Genomic DNA, 16,565 nt, shown 5'->3' with positions numbered 1-16,565 from the left:
GTCGTCGGTTGGAAAGGAGTGTGCTCTGAAGACTGGTAAGATTGTGATATGTGTGGTCAGAGACCGCGACCGGTGGAGACCAGAACCTAGGAACAGAGGGATAAAAGACAGGAGAAAATGCAGCAATTTAGGGTCTCAAAATGTCAGGGTTTGATACTCAAGGACAAAGCAGATGCCCAGGTTACTACAATAAGAGAAAAAATGGAGAAATTCTTCCTGCATGTAATGCAGTCCCCTCTTTTGGTCACTTGGGGTACCTCCAGGGGAAATACTGTCAACCCCCGACCTGCCTTCTAGGCAGAGTCTGACTGCCCCACCTGCCTACTTCCTCCAGTGGAATGAGAAATTCACAGCCCATAAATTTTGTGGAGCAACTGGCTTAGAGCATCATCTGTGGCAAGCAAGCACCTGGCAGGGCACAATTCTGGCCCATTTTGCCCTGGCACCCATGCCTGGTTAGAGTTTCTGTTCCCATCTCTAGTCACCCAAAAGTCATAAGGGTCACATCTCAATGCCACTCAAAGCCGCTGTTGGCAGGGTTGATGGTCTAGAGTCAGCCTAGTGTGCTTGGTTAGAGGCAGGAATCTACAGGGAGATGCCTGCTGTTTCACAAACTCTGGGGAAAGAGGAAAAATCGGGCACTTGGCCACTATCCTGCCAGTTGGGTCAACAGCCAAAAATAGCTCTTCTTTCCTCCTCTAGGCTCCAAGCCGAAATAAGTGTGAAAGAGCCACGCCTTTTGGCTTTAATTTAGTTCCCCATAAATGTTTATAAAATGCCTACTATGTGCTGAAAACTTTCATGGCTTCATCCAAGTCCTACTTCGTGTGTATGCAGAACTGGAGGGGCATACCATTTCTCTTTCTTAGGTTGGCCTCTCTCCAAAGCCACGTTTTCTTCTGCATTGAGCTGAGCTGGAGCTTTTTTAAACACCCTTTCTCAGCCTTTCAAAAAACTATCCTCCTAGGATAGCCCTGGTCTGCAGGACTCCTGCAGCTTTAAACATCTGGCCTCAATTCTGTTCATGCAAACATTTCTGCACGTCTCACAGACACTATCTGTCCAAGTTTCTCCTCTGCTCAGACAGGGCCAGGGTTTTCATTCTCAAAAGTGCCCCCCACCCCTACTTTCTGTCACTGTTAATTTTGTCTGGTACAGGGATATATCTAACAGAGGTATGAAGTTGGGTGAAGGGGGGGGCACGGGACCTTTGAAATCTGATTGTTCTGTAATTTTTGAAAATCTAGCCATGGAGGGTTTAGTGCACGGAAATTGAATTTAAAGGGATGTATTGGTTTGCAAAACAAATTAAGCTAGTTATTCAATAGCTCAGACATATAGCTATTGCCTTTATGAATTCAGCACCTTCTGTTACTTCTCAATTTTCTTTTTTAAGGCCACGGAGCTGACCTATCCAAACACACTGAAACACACAGACACACTGACACACACACACACACACACACACACACACACACACATACACACAAAACCAAAGAAACGAAACTCTCCATGTAAAACTTCCATTGGCCATGCTCCAATCCTTGTAGCAGGATGCTTTTGGGTCTGTAGTTTCTCAGAATTAGACATACCCCTGTTAGCATGACACTTAAATTTGATCATGCAATCTCTCTGATTAAAGTCCCTCACTGTTTATTTACTGTCTGCAATATTAAATCCAAACCTTTTATATAAACATGTCTGACATGTAAACTTACCAAAAACAAACAAAAAAAAAACAACAACAACAAAAAATAAACTTCTGGCTGAAATTGAGAGGCCTTAGCATAATGCACAAGCCGGACTTGTCATTCCTAGAGTTAGAGATCATAGTTCCTAAGCATGCTGTACAGACAATCATCTCAGAAACATGCATAGCATATTGCATAAATCAACTCATTTCCTCTTTTGGAAAAGTATGCTATTATTGAAATATAAAATTTGACTAATCGTCCACAAGTTCAGTCGTTGGACATAAAAATCTCAGCAGGTCTCCACCTAAAAATTGCTCATGGTTTCAATTTTATATTTGTAGCAATCTGATTATAAAGGTAAATGATACCTGTTCTTAATAAAATGTCTATATTTAAAATATTACTAACAAACATGATCATATAAGGGATTAAATATTTCTGCTTACAGCCCTCAACCAAAAATCTCTTGTCCTAAAAATTTTAATATGCCTGGATTTCAGAATAAAATTTTAGTTGAGATAAACAATTTTCATCTTATGATTTTCCTATTTAACATACTCGCAGGCATGCATGTGCTCGCGCGCACACACACACACACACACACACACACACACACACACACACTTCTCTTCTGTACCGTGAAGTTCCAGTTGCTCAACATAAATTATTTTTTACCATGTGATTTAATCAACATAATGAATATAAAATCCACAGTTTCACAGTCCACTCTAAACATCTCTGACAGATTTCATTCCAAAGCTTTCACATGGTAACAAATTTGAACTTCCTACAGCGCGCATGCACTTGAGAATTACTCTGCTTACCATCTCACCTAGTCTTAAAGTTTGATCATAAAGCCATACATTTCTCAGAAGAATGAGCCTATCCAACATGCAAAGTTCATGATATCACTCTATTAAAATCTCATTGTAGCTGGCATCCAAATTCCTCAGTATGGCATGACAGTGGACTCCTCATGTTCCTCCACACCATGTCGAACTTAACATGCTATGTAAATGTCATACAACTTCTCAACCACATCTGTAGGTGATCCAGCTTCTCAGCACAGAAACCTCCCTGGATGCCCTTGTACTCAAGGGCCAGTGGACCCTCACCCATGCAGTAAACAGCTTATCAAATCCATACACCTTAGCAGAAAGCACACTTTAAAATCATCAAATTTCTTTGGAGACAAAAGTCTTCACCATTTCACTCCTTAACATCCTTCCTTGGCCAAACTCCAAGCGCCGCGCAGCCCCCCGTGCAAAAGGATCAAAAATGATATCTCACCCCTCACTCAGGATGCAATAGTGCCTTCGCTGTGCACATGGGCCAACTCTTCTAAATATATTACAGTGTCCACTCCCTTCTCTGTTGAATTCACAAGCTGTAAGGAGTCACTCCCAGATTTAAAACGTTGCAAAGTTTCTATGTAGCATAAAGCTCCAAATTCTCAACAGACAGTACAGGATCTTATCATATCACGTACCAAAAAAAGCAAAACAAAAAAAAAAAAAACCAAAAAAAAAAAAAAACCAAACAACCAACAAATCTTCTCCCTTCACACTTTGAAGCCGTTTATTGGCTCAAGTTCAAACTTACTCAAGTGATATTATAATCTGATACGTCATCCCTTAGAATAAAATTCTCACGTCTTAGCACAGTTCATTAAATTTGAGCTTGTAACCCCACCTTAAAAACTCGGCAATGTCTCTTAATTGTGCAGGACATAAAAAGTCTAGATTCTTGGCATACAGTGAGAATTTGATTTCATAATGCAGCTATGTTATATCTATCAAACACAGAAAACTCACCATGTCACTCCGTTAGAATTGGATAAATCAAACTTTTAAGCATGTGCAAAAACCTCATCACATCTGAGCCTCTAAATAAATTTTAACCTTCTCTGTATAGTCCCCTACTCGGCCATGTAACTCCTCTAATTAAAACCTTTCCTCAGTGTCAACATTAATCATAGCTCCTTGGCATGCCCTGAGAGTGAAACTTTGGCATTCTCTCAACATAGCAAGTCAGAATGTTTGGGCACGATCTTAAATGTGTGCCTCTTAGTGTTCCTCTTTATGATTTCTCAGTGTTTCTTATTGCTTGTAATAATAAAGTCCAAAGCTGTTAGCCATAAAATATGTTTTATCATGCGTTGTACAAGCTTATCTCCCACAAGCAAGCAATCTCACCATTAAGTTTTTTTTTTTTTTCAAAGCCTTTTGGCAGAAGCTCAAAGCCCTTAGTGTGATAGAAATTTTTGATTTCTCAAAATAACATCCAGATTTTTTACCCCAGAAACTCAAGTTGATTCACAAAACTCCTGCTCAAAATCTTTTCCTACATTTCCAGTAACACTACAACATCCCGCTGTCTTGGCGTGACACCTCCTTCCACCTCTTCATTCTTGACTTCCAACCTTTCTGACTTCCTGCCCACGACATTTAACCCAAGTGCTTTAGCACTACATATTGTAAATATACTTTCAACAATATAGCTCCTGTTGAAAACATATAGGTGCTTTCCTATTCTTAGGGATTGAGAGCTTAAATTGTTTTGCATGAAATATAAATTTTAACGTTGTATAGCTTCCTTCCTCCTTTCTCTACAGGCGTTCCTGTTGAAAGACCGAATTTCTTATTACCTTACCTAACTAAGCCAAACTTGATTTTGCTATTTTTCAAGAAAAATTTTTTTTTGCATTTTGTATTTTTTAGTATTCAGTTCACCCAACCGTCTTTTCTTTTTTTTCTTCTTTTTTTTTTTTGGCTTAGGTATCCTGCTTGGGCCCCAAAGAACTTGAGATGGTCCCACCGTGTAGCCCACCAGCAGCCAGGAGGTTAACACCATGCCATGGGCATTGTGGCTCTGCTGAGGATGAGTAGGAGCCTCCCTGCGGCAGCAGAAGGGAGCCACTACACCAGGTACTCGGCTCCTCTGAATGGACTTGATGCATGTCTGAATTCTGCCCCTGTTCTCTGATGCCTTGCCAATCACCTAGACTTCACCTGCTCTCCAAGAGCCCACCCTGCTTACATTTCAGTTATGCAGACAGAAGACTTTCAGATGCATCTCAATGCATGTTCTCAAACCTGACATGATGTTTTTTGGAAAATTCCTATCAAAATCTACATCTAGCACTTAGGGCAGGAAGGTACCCTTTGGGTCTTTGTCAGACCCCCTGCTCCCACAACATTCAAGACAGACACCCCAGTCTCACCACTGTTAGCGCTCGAGGGAGACTCGGTTAGGTCAGCTCCTTGCTTGCCTCTGAGCAAGTGGCCTGCAGGGTCAGGGTTGCCCGGGGCATCTATGAAGGGTTCAGTGGGGGGGGGGTGCTGCGTGGGGGGGGGGGGAGCAAATCCCTCAGCAAATACCTTTCCCTGTACAGTAAAGGAAATCTGATTTTAAAAATAGAGCCTGGAAGAGGAGCTGAGAAGATATTTAGGAGCAGAGTTGAATGTTCAGCATGGGCTGGGGGGGCAGGGGGGGCCCTGGAGGAATTAGGTGAAAGGTGAGGACAGGGGAGGAGGGTGGGAGGCCCCAGTTGCTCAGGGGGACAGTGAAGACATGTAGAAGGAGCTAAGGGCAGTTGTAGTTCTCCAAGACCTTCTTTGCCGTGCCTGGGGTCCTAGCTGCTGGGTGAAGACCCATGCTACTTTGGATTTCTTATGTGAGTCATTTGGTAGCACTTAAGTGGTATTAAGTCTTCTGGGAATAAAGACTTTTCTTTTATTACTCTACTGCCCTGGCCTTCTGGTGGCATGGACAGACATGGAACACTGGAACATGGGTGGGCATGCCAGGACAATAAGGGACACAAATTACATTTTTTAGTCATTTTCTTTTTCAGAAATTTCAGGGTCAACTTGCGCCCATGATGGGTGGAGCCCCAGGATCCTTGTTGGTTTCCCTGGTGGAGAAGAGTGATTTATTTATTTATTTATTTATTTATTTATTTATTTATTTATTTTACTCCCTCTTCTTATTCAGCTTGCAGGGTAGGCAAATCCATACCCTTAGCATGGCTTCTTAAAAGCCCAGAGAAGGAGATCAGGTCAAATGCTGTGGTCCCAGTGTCCCTGGAGTCTGCAGGGCTACCCACCCCACCCTGGCTTGGGCATCTGAAAGAAGAGAGAGCCTTTACTTTCCTCCTAAGGGATACACTGGCAACTTGTTTTCCATACTGTGGTCTGGATAGAAATCCTCTCTCTTCAGGCCTTCATTGCTATGATGGAGCAACTAAGTTTTTTTTTTTTTTTTTGAAGAGGAAATACAATGAAATGAATCAGGGTAAGAGTGATGCAGAGGGAGGTCTCTTGGAATCTTCCTACCCGGGTAGGAAGCCTTTAGCAGCAGACCCCTAGCTCATTGCATTGGAGGCAGAGCTGTGCCCTTGACGCAGCAGCCTGGTGTCCTGGCCCGTCCATGTTTGAGTGGCAACTTGGGTGGGGTGGGGTACAGCTGGATCACTCTCCCAGAATAACTGCGGATGGGGGAGGTGCCACTCTGGGGGGGGGGCTGTGGGGCGAGGCAGACGCATCCTCTTCTTCTTTGGGTTGCCCAGTTGCATAGCCAATCAGCTGCTCCTGGGCCTAAACTTTCCTTTCAAGGCATGTGGGCAGAGATGAGCCTTGGAGGGAGATGGAGCCTGCGCAGTTGCTAGTCCTGCTGGGGCCTTGACTTTGCACATGACCTTCTTTCTCTGCCCCTCAGTTTCCCCATTGATTTGACTTCTTTTGGAGTGTCTGAGTGGTGCTTGAGGATGCCTAGATCATGGGGGCAAGGGTGTGGCCTGAAGGTGCAGGTGGAGCTCAGGGACTCCTGTTCTCCCTCCATTCTAATAGCCACACCTAGAAATTAGGGTCCTATTTTTATTTAAATCAAAGTCTTCTAATCTAAGCAATGGTTGAAAATTTATAGGTTGGCATCTCCTTGCCTTGATTCTAGTACTCTATTGCCAGTGTGGTCACACACCTTAATGCCTGTAGGTATAGGGCTGACAGAGGTATAAAGGCGGTGACTTTAAGACAGGGAGAGCTGTAAGAGGCAGAGCTAGCGCCAGGGATAGAAGGTGGTCAGCCCTTTAACCCTCTCTTTGCCCATTTAGAATGTGAAGGAGGTATTCTTTTTGTAAACTGTGAAAAAGAGCCGATGTAGGGGTCTGGCCTGTCCTTGTTATTAGGCGTTATCTGTTAATTGCTTTTAAAGCATGTACTCTAATTGCAGGTGTCAAGATTTAGGCACATGAGGTATCAACTTCAGTTTTCCCATTAGCCCCATGAGGGGAGCAAGCTCTACACTGGAATCAGAGGGTTATCCTCCTCTCCAGGACACTCCAGCAAGAGCACAGGCTCATTCCAGTGACAACCTCCTTACCTATTGCAAACAGTGATCATGACGATCCTGCCAAAGACAGGGTAGGGCCATGCAGAAGACCTAAGGCACACGGTTACATCTGCAGCTCCTTCGCCACAGACAGGGCTCACTAGAATTTTCCAATCATAATGAAATCTGCCCAGCTCTGATTCCTTAGCCTCTAATGTCATGGTTGGAGGGTTTTCTTACCACTTTGCAGAATTAAACTGACATTTGGAGGCTTTGGTGCTAACTCCCAGCACCCAGGAAGGCAGAGGTGTGTGTCAATGGGAGGATGGAGCTGGAGCTCTGAGCCAGGTTTTTGCCCCGGGTAGATGACATAGGCAGAAACAGGTACCCAAGGAGGGACCTGGCACTTGGCATTTGGGAACCTGGAGGGCCTTGTGGCCAACGGATTCCTTCATTCCATGCTGTTGATGTAGTTGTCTTATGATCTGACAGGCAGCCAGACATAGAAGTGCAGCCTGAATGTCTGCTTCCATTGCTCCAAAAGGCTCCTGCTGTCATCACCAATTCATTTTGGCTTATATGGTGTCAACAGAGGGACAGGATGGGATAGAGCAGCTGGCCGCCACTAATAATAACTGCCCAAGTATTTGAAGAGCGGTGGTATTGAGTACCCCAGTACATGCCCAAACTAACCTTTAACCTTTAGTCCTGAGCATGGCCATACCCTCTCCACTGTCCAGGTACCTCCCCTCTCTATGGGCAGAGGCCAGCATGGGACCTCTGCCCCTGCTTACCTTGGCTGCAAGTGCCCAAGTGGATCTCCGGTGGTCCCGCTGGATTCTCGCTTCAACTGGAAAGCTGTTGGATAAATATATTTTCTTCTTAGTTATAGAAGAACTATCCAGTTGTAACTCCCCAGTAACCCACCTAGTCCCCAAAACAGAATTCCTGTTTTGAGCCATCTCTGCCTTTCTATGTATTTGCCTTGTGCCAGGCATGAGTGGTGAGAAATCACACCCTTGAGGGGTTTTTTTCTCTCCTTAGGATGGATTTTAAAATTCCCACATTGTAGAAGAGGAATGTGAGGCTTAGGGTCACGCACTACCCTACCTCGTGTGCGCCTGACAGTCCTATTGAAGACCAAGCAGAAGGTCTTCGCCTTAAGATGGGCACTCAGCATGCCCTCTGCTCCTGGAGGAGCCCCTTTAGTTTTCCAGTAAAAAAGTAGAGATTTGATACAAGTTTGGCACCCCAGTCTCTATGATTTTCTCTGCCAGGGGCAACTGTTGGACTATTTCTAGGAAGGTCCCCTTTCCCTCTTGCTGAAAACAGTCCAGGTATTGGTCAGCAATTGTTGCCTTAGCCTCATTTGTCTCAAGCACACAGTAGGTCTACTGATAGCAATGAGGCTTGGCTCAAGTGCTCTGGGAGGTAGGGGTCTCCTGACTCTGATTTGTAGTGATTTCTCTTCTCCTAGGTTGGCCAGAGATAAGATGGCTGCTTTCTCCCAGGAAGGGAGCAGACGCCTGGTCCTGGATCACAGAAAAAGGTCTGTGGAATGTTCTCTTACCTTCTAAAATGTTAATTTAGAGAACTTGTAAATTTGTAGATTTTTTTTCTAGAATGGAACTAACTAGAACTCTTCATTTTACAGCTATGGCTCACTGCCCCTTAGGGGGCAGGGGGCTTGTGATTTCTGAGGGAGCCCTGGCTCCTTCCAGCTCGAGTTATCCTATGTCAAGATGGAGAACCAGCAGTCCAGACTCAGTGCCCTGTCAGGCAGGTAAGCACACCTCTTTCAAGGGGAAGGGGCTTCCTAGAGGAGTGGAAGTCACACAGCCCTAACAAGCTGGTATCCTTGTCACTCTCTGTGTAACTAAGGGAGGCTTAGTTACCTGCAGAGAGGATGCTGACCATTATGATGCCCCTGATGGGGACCAGAGGCAGAGGGGGAGCAGAGTCATGCCCTTTTAGGAGGTAGAAGATCTTAAAACCCTGACTATAGCTGCTAACCCCCTATGTAAGATCAGGGAAGCAGTGCCCATGTCAATCTGAAATAGAACAAAGGAGAAAATACCTGGTAGAGGAGGAGAGTCCTTGCCCCTTGCCAAGGTGGCCGTTTGAGGATCTTCATCCTCTGGACTCATTTATAAACCCTTCTCGTTATTTTGGAATTCAGTGGAAAACAAAGGAAAAGAGCCAAACAGGAAAGCAGTGTTGGGAACGTCGCCCCCCTCCCTGCCCCCACCCTCCACCCAGGGCGGGGGGTGTTTTCCGGAGGCAACTTTAGCTTTTTATGGGGTTGTCTTCAGGCGTTTCCACCTGGAAGTAACCGTGGACTGCTGTACAAGCACAGGGAGTCTCCCATCTGAATATTGCTTTTTATTTAAAAAAAATTATATAGATTATATTTCATAAAAATATTTTGCATTTGTGAAATCCTTATCTGTGACCATAAGGTATTCACAGGTACAGAGCCCACTCCACAAATCATATGAACTAAATAGCTGAACCTCGAGTGATTAGACCAGTCAGTCATAAAGGCAGAACACTAAATGCAGCTCAGATTTTATTTTTCCCTGGTCCGCATTTCTTCAGAGGAGACAGTTACCAGTAAATGAAACAGCAGCTTTGCAAGGGCAGACAAAGGTGGATGAGCCTTCACACTGCCGAGTTCAGAAAGGGTTAATTTTTTTTGTTCCGAGGGTCTCTGAGCATCAAGTGCTTCTCTGAAGATGTGGGTGTAATCACATTATCTTTGTCACACACTCAGCCTTATGCGCATTCTGAGATTCTGACAGCCCCTGACAGCTGCAGAGGGTCTCACTAGCTAGGTCTGAAGCTCAGTGAGTAAGCGAGACTCAGGGTCCCTGGGAGAGAAAGGGGTCTCCTGAGGAGTTCAGTGTGCAGTGCACTACCTAGATGAATTAGCAGTGCTGACAGCAGGACCCTCTGCGTTCGACTCTGAAGGAACACGGTAACAGTGTGTATTGCTTAAGAGTCAAACTGTCAGGGCACGTAGCAAGGCCCCCGGCTCTTTGCCAGCAAGCAGGCTCCACAGTTGAGACACAGGCGGCTGCTGTGTCTATTTCTCTAGAGGACCGTGTCCTGTTTGCCAGCATCTATCTCAAGTCACATTCCCCTGGAGTTCCCATTCCATACAGCTAATCCCCTAGAACACGGGCCAGCGCATTAGCTTTCTGGGCCTCTTAAGGACCAAAGAGGAAAATGTTCCCCCATGGGTACATGGCAGACACTGAGGGTAGGATTGGTTGTGAAATCATAGCCTGAGGCTCACACCTGCTGGCTGCTTGTCACTGACTTGCCGTGCTGGGCTGTGGCTTCAGTGCAGAAGCCCAGAAAATAAAAATTAAAAAAAAAAAAGAGGTTAGAAAAAAAAATAAACCTCAAGTCCCTTTGTGTTGAGAACTTGCTTTGGGCACCCCATAATTTAATCTCATTTGTTTTTTCAATTTTTTTGTTTGTTTTTTGTTTTGCTAATAAAATCCTCTGAAAGAATAAATAACAACAACAAAAAACCATCACCAAAAAAAAAATACCCCACCAGCAAAATATTTATTATAATTGTACAGCAAATGTATTGCTAATTAATTTGGTGGATTCTAAAAATTCAAGTGTCAGTAGGACTCAGCCCCTCCCTCATCTCTAGCCCCCTCCTCAATTTAGCCTTGGTGCTCTTCCTGGGCCTCTGCATTTCTCTGTATGTTTGCACGTCTCTAAACGTGCTTTCCAGAGTCTATGACTTTGTTTATTTCATGCAGAGGCTACTTCAGAGCTAGTATTCTTCCTTTAGCATTTTGTATCAGTTTGTTTTCCTCCCCTCCAGAATTTGCTTGGCAATAACAAAGACCCATAGCCTTTCTGATGTCACCCAGAACCTCGGACTCCGTATCCACGGGGGTTGATTAACCACCTCACTGCCACCCTGAAACCGGGGTCCTTTATCCTGGCAGGCGTAAGTAATTGCTGAGTGCTTCGGATCTGGGGAGAAAGCTAGCGAGTCCTTACGACATTATTACAAATGAATATATGAATGCATACGTTAGCGAAATAAAAGGCAGTGTGCCTCTGACCAAGGATGGGAAACTGTCTTGGAACAAAAGATCATGATTAATCTGGTCCATTGTAAAATCCAGACGTCCATTAAAAGACAATAGGTTTGCGCATTTCCCTCTTTTTAAGAGCTGTTTAATATTCCGGCGTTCGTATGCAACCCCCCTGTTCTGTTATTGAAAATGCCAGCTGTACTCTTCCCTTCCTGGAGAATGCGTGCAGATAGAAGCCCGGTCCACATTCTTCTCATCAGCGCAGGTCATGGGTTCCTGTTTGTTCAGTATGGTATTTAAAAAAAATAAAACCATGAATAGATCCATAAAAGTGTTATCTACAAGGATCAGCAAGGAGGGCATGGCACACACCCACGCTTTAATTAATGGGGTACAGCTCAGCTGATGGCCGATTAGAAAAACCTAAACCGTTTTCATTTTATGCCATTGCTGATAGCACCACAGAGAATGTTGTGGTGGTTAAGCTGGGGAATGCATCCCCGTGTTTACCCCAGCCCCTTCACGGTGGGGTCGCTGAGTAAATGATTTGCAGGGATTTATTTTCATTGAGCGATCTAAAATACTGATTTGTTATTGTCTACCCTTCCAGTCCTCTAGCTGAATTCCCAGAGCTTCCCAGATGTAGTCCAAAGGGAGAGGAAAAGGGGGGAAGCCTGATAAAGGGGTCTGCTGAGCCACGGCTTGTGCCCTCCTGACACTCCTCCTCCCCACCCCTTCCCCCACTGGAAACTCTGTGCTTATGCTGATGCAGAGGCTTGACACCCTTCTCTTGGTAGTCCCCCTGTGGCTAGACATGTGCCTCACCCTGCATCCCAAATATCCCAGACCATGGTCTGGAACTGTGATGCCTTGCCCATAGGATTTCCTATTCTAATGCTTTTCCCTACCATGTAATTAACAAAATGGGTCGGGGGTTAATCACCATCTTCTTTTGCATCTTCCAGAAGTCCCTTTTGTGTTTCCTGAGACCTGGCTTCAGAGACCCCCCCCCCCTTCCCCTCTAGGCAGAGGGCCATGTCGCCTGCTGTGTGGTGCTGGTGAGTCTGCATATCGCCGAAATACTGCACATGGATTGGCACACTCCTGTGCACACACATAGGCACACATGCACCTCATATTCCTGATGAATTTTACATCATGGCTGTAATCTCTGAGCTTGCTCCTTGACCTCTAAGTCCCAGGATATAGGACGGAGGAAGAGTAGCAACAAGACAGCTATAAAAAATACAGGCTGAGAATGCACATGTCTGTCTTTGAGTGGACTTGCCTATAGGGTCAAAGGGCATGGCCTGTGTGTATGGGGTGAGATGGCATCGGTACCCTTTCTTGTTTAGTGTGGGAGTAGGCTTCTCAGTCAGAAGGAGCCATCTTAACTGCCATCCAGATACAGCATGACTTCAAGCTGTGCATCCTTAGGTAGCCCAGGACTGTCTCTGTGCTTTGGTTTCTTCCTTTCATTTTTCTTTAAAAATCCATAATCTCTCTCACATCGGCCCACTGAGATGTCACTGAGAAAAATAACTCATAGAAATCATCTGGCATAGGAACACAACCAGGTTACCCAGTAAAATCCCAACTTCCCTAGCACAGCACAGCACAGCCCAGCACAACCTAGCACAGCACAGCACAGCACAGCTCAGCACAGCTCAGCACAGCACAGCCAGGTACTTCCCAAATCCCCCTCCTTCAAGGCTGTTCTGCCTTTTCAGAAAACATGATTGACTGACGCAAATCCAAAAGCCTTCAGAATGTATAAAGCCCCCGCACCCCCTACTCAAGCCCCTGACCCCTTATAGACCCCTGTTCTTTCTTAAATACCTGGGGCCAGCCCAGCTAGCTACCCTACTGCTTTTACTTGTGGTCTCCTGTAGTTTGATATGGAGTAAATCTTATTTTCATATGCATAAATAAAAGGAAACAGGTTGCTCACAGCCTCTTATTTCACTGCCTTTAGCATGAATGTCTCCAGAGAAATAGTGGGGGTGGTCTCCTGATGACCCCCAGAAGGCTTAGCTTCTCAGTGGCACAGAAAAGCCCAGACCCTGACTTGCCTGTCGCCCCTTACGCAGAAGGGAATCTTCTTGTTTGTGTGCACAAAAGCGTCTCTCTCTTCAGTATTTTTTTTTCTTCTCTGGTCAGGCAGATGGTTCCCCCGTGTGCGACCCTGCTGTTCCACAGAAACCCATCTCTCAATTCCCTCAAGCCTGTATTTCATCCCCGTGTTTTGAGCAACAGGAGTTATCAGAGGTGGAGTGACCCCTCCCTACCCAGTAGGGGCTAAAGGGCTTGCTGCCCTGTGACCCCAGCTTCTGGGCTGGACTTTGGGTGGCTTTTTTAATTCAGAGGGAAATGCATTTCAGCCCCGTCAGGGTCTTCAGTCACCTCTAACCAGAATTATTTAATCACCAACCTGTGAGAGTGTGTCTCGACGCAGTTCTGTGTGCAGGCACGCACACACACATGCACACTGGGCCCCCAGGGCCCTCTCCCCACATAAAACCAGCAAGGGCAGTGACATGTATGAATGTCACATCACCAAATGTCAAATGTCCACATCCAGAGCTCTCAACAAATCCTTTAATCATGAAACAACACCACAAAGGCACCACCAATAAAACAACCCAATGCCAAAGCTCTGGGGGTCCATACTGCCTCCCCAGGTCTTGTAACCTTAACACTGAAGCAGCCAGGCAATCTTTGTGGACTCTGGCTCTCTAACCTGCAACACGTTGCTGCCCCCGCTTGGCGGGTCAGAGCAGCTGAAGGACCTTGAGCCCCCAGATCCTGCTGTCAGGAACTGGACAGTCAGTCAGCAGAAGCCAGAGGAGGAAATTTTCTCAAACAATTCCATCATTTGCATTTCTCTTCCTGCTGCTTTTGAAATGTTTTTCTCCCCTGAGATTCGCCCTTCTCAGGTCAGGTCATCCTGATTATTTCATAGATAAGAAACAAACCCCAGCCACCATTTCAGCCGTCTCATGAAATTATGCACTCACACATAATGCCCATATACTAAGTCCAAGCACCAGGAGTTAACGACAAGAGTCTCTCATAGAAACTGCACAGCACAGGGGTGTCTGGCTGAGAGGTACATCTGCTAAAAGCCCCAACCACCCCAAAGCCCCTGGTGAATCCCCCATTAATAAACTAGCATCACTGGCTTTAGCCTCCAGTGTGCAGTCTAATACTCATTTGCACCACTGGGTAGGGTGCTTTCCCAAGCCCCCCCCTCCCCAAGCCTATTCTGGTCATGTTGCTGCAGCCCTCTGACTCTGTGGCTAGGGTCTAGCCTCCAGAAAAGTGGCCTGCTTTTCCCATGACCATCCGATACCTCAGCCAGACAGACCCCTCACTCCATGCCCCACCACCCAATTTACCAGACTGTTACCTTACAGAGGACTCAGGCTAGTACTCCTGGACCTGAAATCAGGCAGAGAAGGCTCTTGGCTGCTTCAGGTAGCCCTCCCTTAAAATGGGATTGGACAGCTCCCAGCAATCCCCACTCTCCCCGAGCACTCCCCCCCCCAATTATAGTGCTTTTTTCTCCGTGCCTCAGTGGTACTATGTTTCCTATCAGGGTGCCCTTGCCATTTGACCCCCTGTCAGGGTCACAGGAAAGCCCACCCACCCTTGACCTGACCCCAGCCAGGTCCCCTCCGGCTAGCCCCACTTGTTGGCTCCGACCCGGCACTGTAGAAGCCTTTCTCTTAGGGCTGCCAGCCAGCTAGAGAAACCTGCTGCTGTAGGCTCCCCATCACCTACCGGCCTGCCTCTCTGCTGGGGTGCCTTCAGTAACAGTGAGCTCCCTCTTCTCAGCAGCCTGCTTTGGGGCTCACGCACTGAGACGCTCCTCTCAGCCCTCCCCTGTCTTTTATATCAGGCTCTGCGTGCTCCACAGCAGCCTGCTTACGTCTCGGCCCTCAGGTCTTTGCAGGAGGCACGCTCCCTCTCTTCAGGGTCCTTTCTGTGCTGACGTAAATAGCAAAACCCCCACCCACTCTGAGAATAAATTTGGGGCCTCTTACACCTGTCTGGGGGTGCTTCTCCTTTGCTCTTCTGCACTTGATTCCTGTGCCTTTCGCCCTGCTGTTCTAACAGCAGCCCAGGGGAGGGCGTGGTGCTCCCCTCCAGGGAGGGGGGGCAGCTGCTCTGTCTCTAGCTGTTAATCAGCTCTGAGACCCCCTCTCTCCCCCTCTCTCCTTGCTTCCCTCTCTCCCTCCCTCTCTCTCTCTCTCTCTCTCTCTCTCTCTCTCTCTCTCTCTCTCTCTCTCTGCCCCTTCACCAGTTGCTAGGCAGAAACCTCTGAATGCAAAGCCCCCTGCTCTGTTTTTTTTTTCTCTCCTTACTGAGCAGTGGCTGCCTGACCAGCTCCGTTTGACCTGCAGAAGTAGGAGCTACAGGAGCAGCTGCAGCAGAGCCAGGGGGCTCTCAAGCTGCACAGCTAAGCTTCCCTCTCCCCCTGTAGCCGTGAGGCCACACAATTCCCTTTAGTTTTCAGAGTCTAAGGCTTTTCTCCCTGTGAAATGGAGATGAGAGTTTTTCTTTCCCCAGCTTGAAGTGAGGAGTGAGGCAGATGAGAGCCCCTCAGCCCCCACCAGACACTCCATACATGCTTGTGTCGTCCTCAGTGGGATGCAGGAGGAGGACGAGATGTAACAAGTGTCATAAGAGAGCAAACAGTCCGGCCTTTCAAGCCCCCATGCTGCATACACACTACAACATCTCCTGGCAGAGGCCCCTCTACAGGCTTAATCACACAAATCAAGCCAGCCCGGAGGCAGCTCTTAGCCTGGGGAACTCACGGGAGATGTGGCAGGCAGCAGAAAGCCCGGCAGAGTCCACATCTGCATTCACTAGCATTTGCATGGTTTATAACAGCATTTGGGAAAAGCAGAAAGACACACACACACAGATATTCCCAACCTGTCACTCCCTTGAAGTGACAGGTAAGGTAGGGAGGTTTTGGAAGGAAGGCAGCATGCTTAGGGTGTGGCTTAGCCTGTGGGAACCGGCTGACTCCCCACTCATTCACACCAACAGACACTGCAACACTCTTACCTCCTAGGTCACTAGGGTCAGGTTAGGGTTAAAATGATGATGTCAGTTGGCCGGTCGGCCGATCGCTCGGTCTGTCAGTCAGTCGGTCGGTCGATCGGTCGGTCGGTCAGTCGGCTTCCTGTCTTCAAACTGCAATCTTTCTTATGAGTAAACAAACAGGAAATACTTTTGCCACACACCAATGCAATCAAGGGTGGGTGATGGCAGTTGGGATTTCTGTCACCTTAGACGAAGCCCTGAGCTGGGTGGGCTGTCTGTCCAGCACTCACATAGGAAATTTCACAAAGAGGAGGAGTCTCATAATCTACATTGGATTGGTGAAGACACCATGGTACAGAAAGGCAAAGAAGTACTCACCGTCTCTCAGCTGGTGTGAGGTTGAGTCAGGATGAAA

General features: G+C 46.6%; 1 long non-coding RNA gene across 1 annotated transcript in view; it reads left to right on the top strand.

Moving 5' to 3' along the window:
- Nucleotides 1-8,690: 8,690 nt before the first annotated feature.
- LOC127686944 (uncharacterized) overlaps nt 8,691-16,565 on the top strand; it is a 53,854-nt gene continuing 45,979 nt past the window's right edge. The window contains exons 1-3 of the long non-coding RNA XR_007978294.1: nt 8,691-8,808; nt 10,873-11,001; nt 12,058-12,150. This is a non-coding gene — a long non-coding RNA (uncharacterized LOC127686944). The remainder of the gene's footprint in view (nt 8,809-10,872; nt 11,002-12,057; nt 12,151-16,565) is intronic.

The sequence above is a fragment of the Apodemus sylvaticus genome, chromosome 6 (assembly GCF_947179515.1).
Source record: "Apodemus sylvaticus chromosome 6, mApoSyl1.1, whole genome shotgun sequence".
In the NCBI taxonomy this organism is placed as follows: Eukaryota; Metazoa; Chordata; class Mammalia; order Rodentia; family Muridae; genus Apodemus; species Apodemus sylvaticus.
Note: the sequence above shows the minus strand (reverse complement) of the source record. Positions and strands in the feature narration are given on the sequence as shown.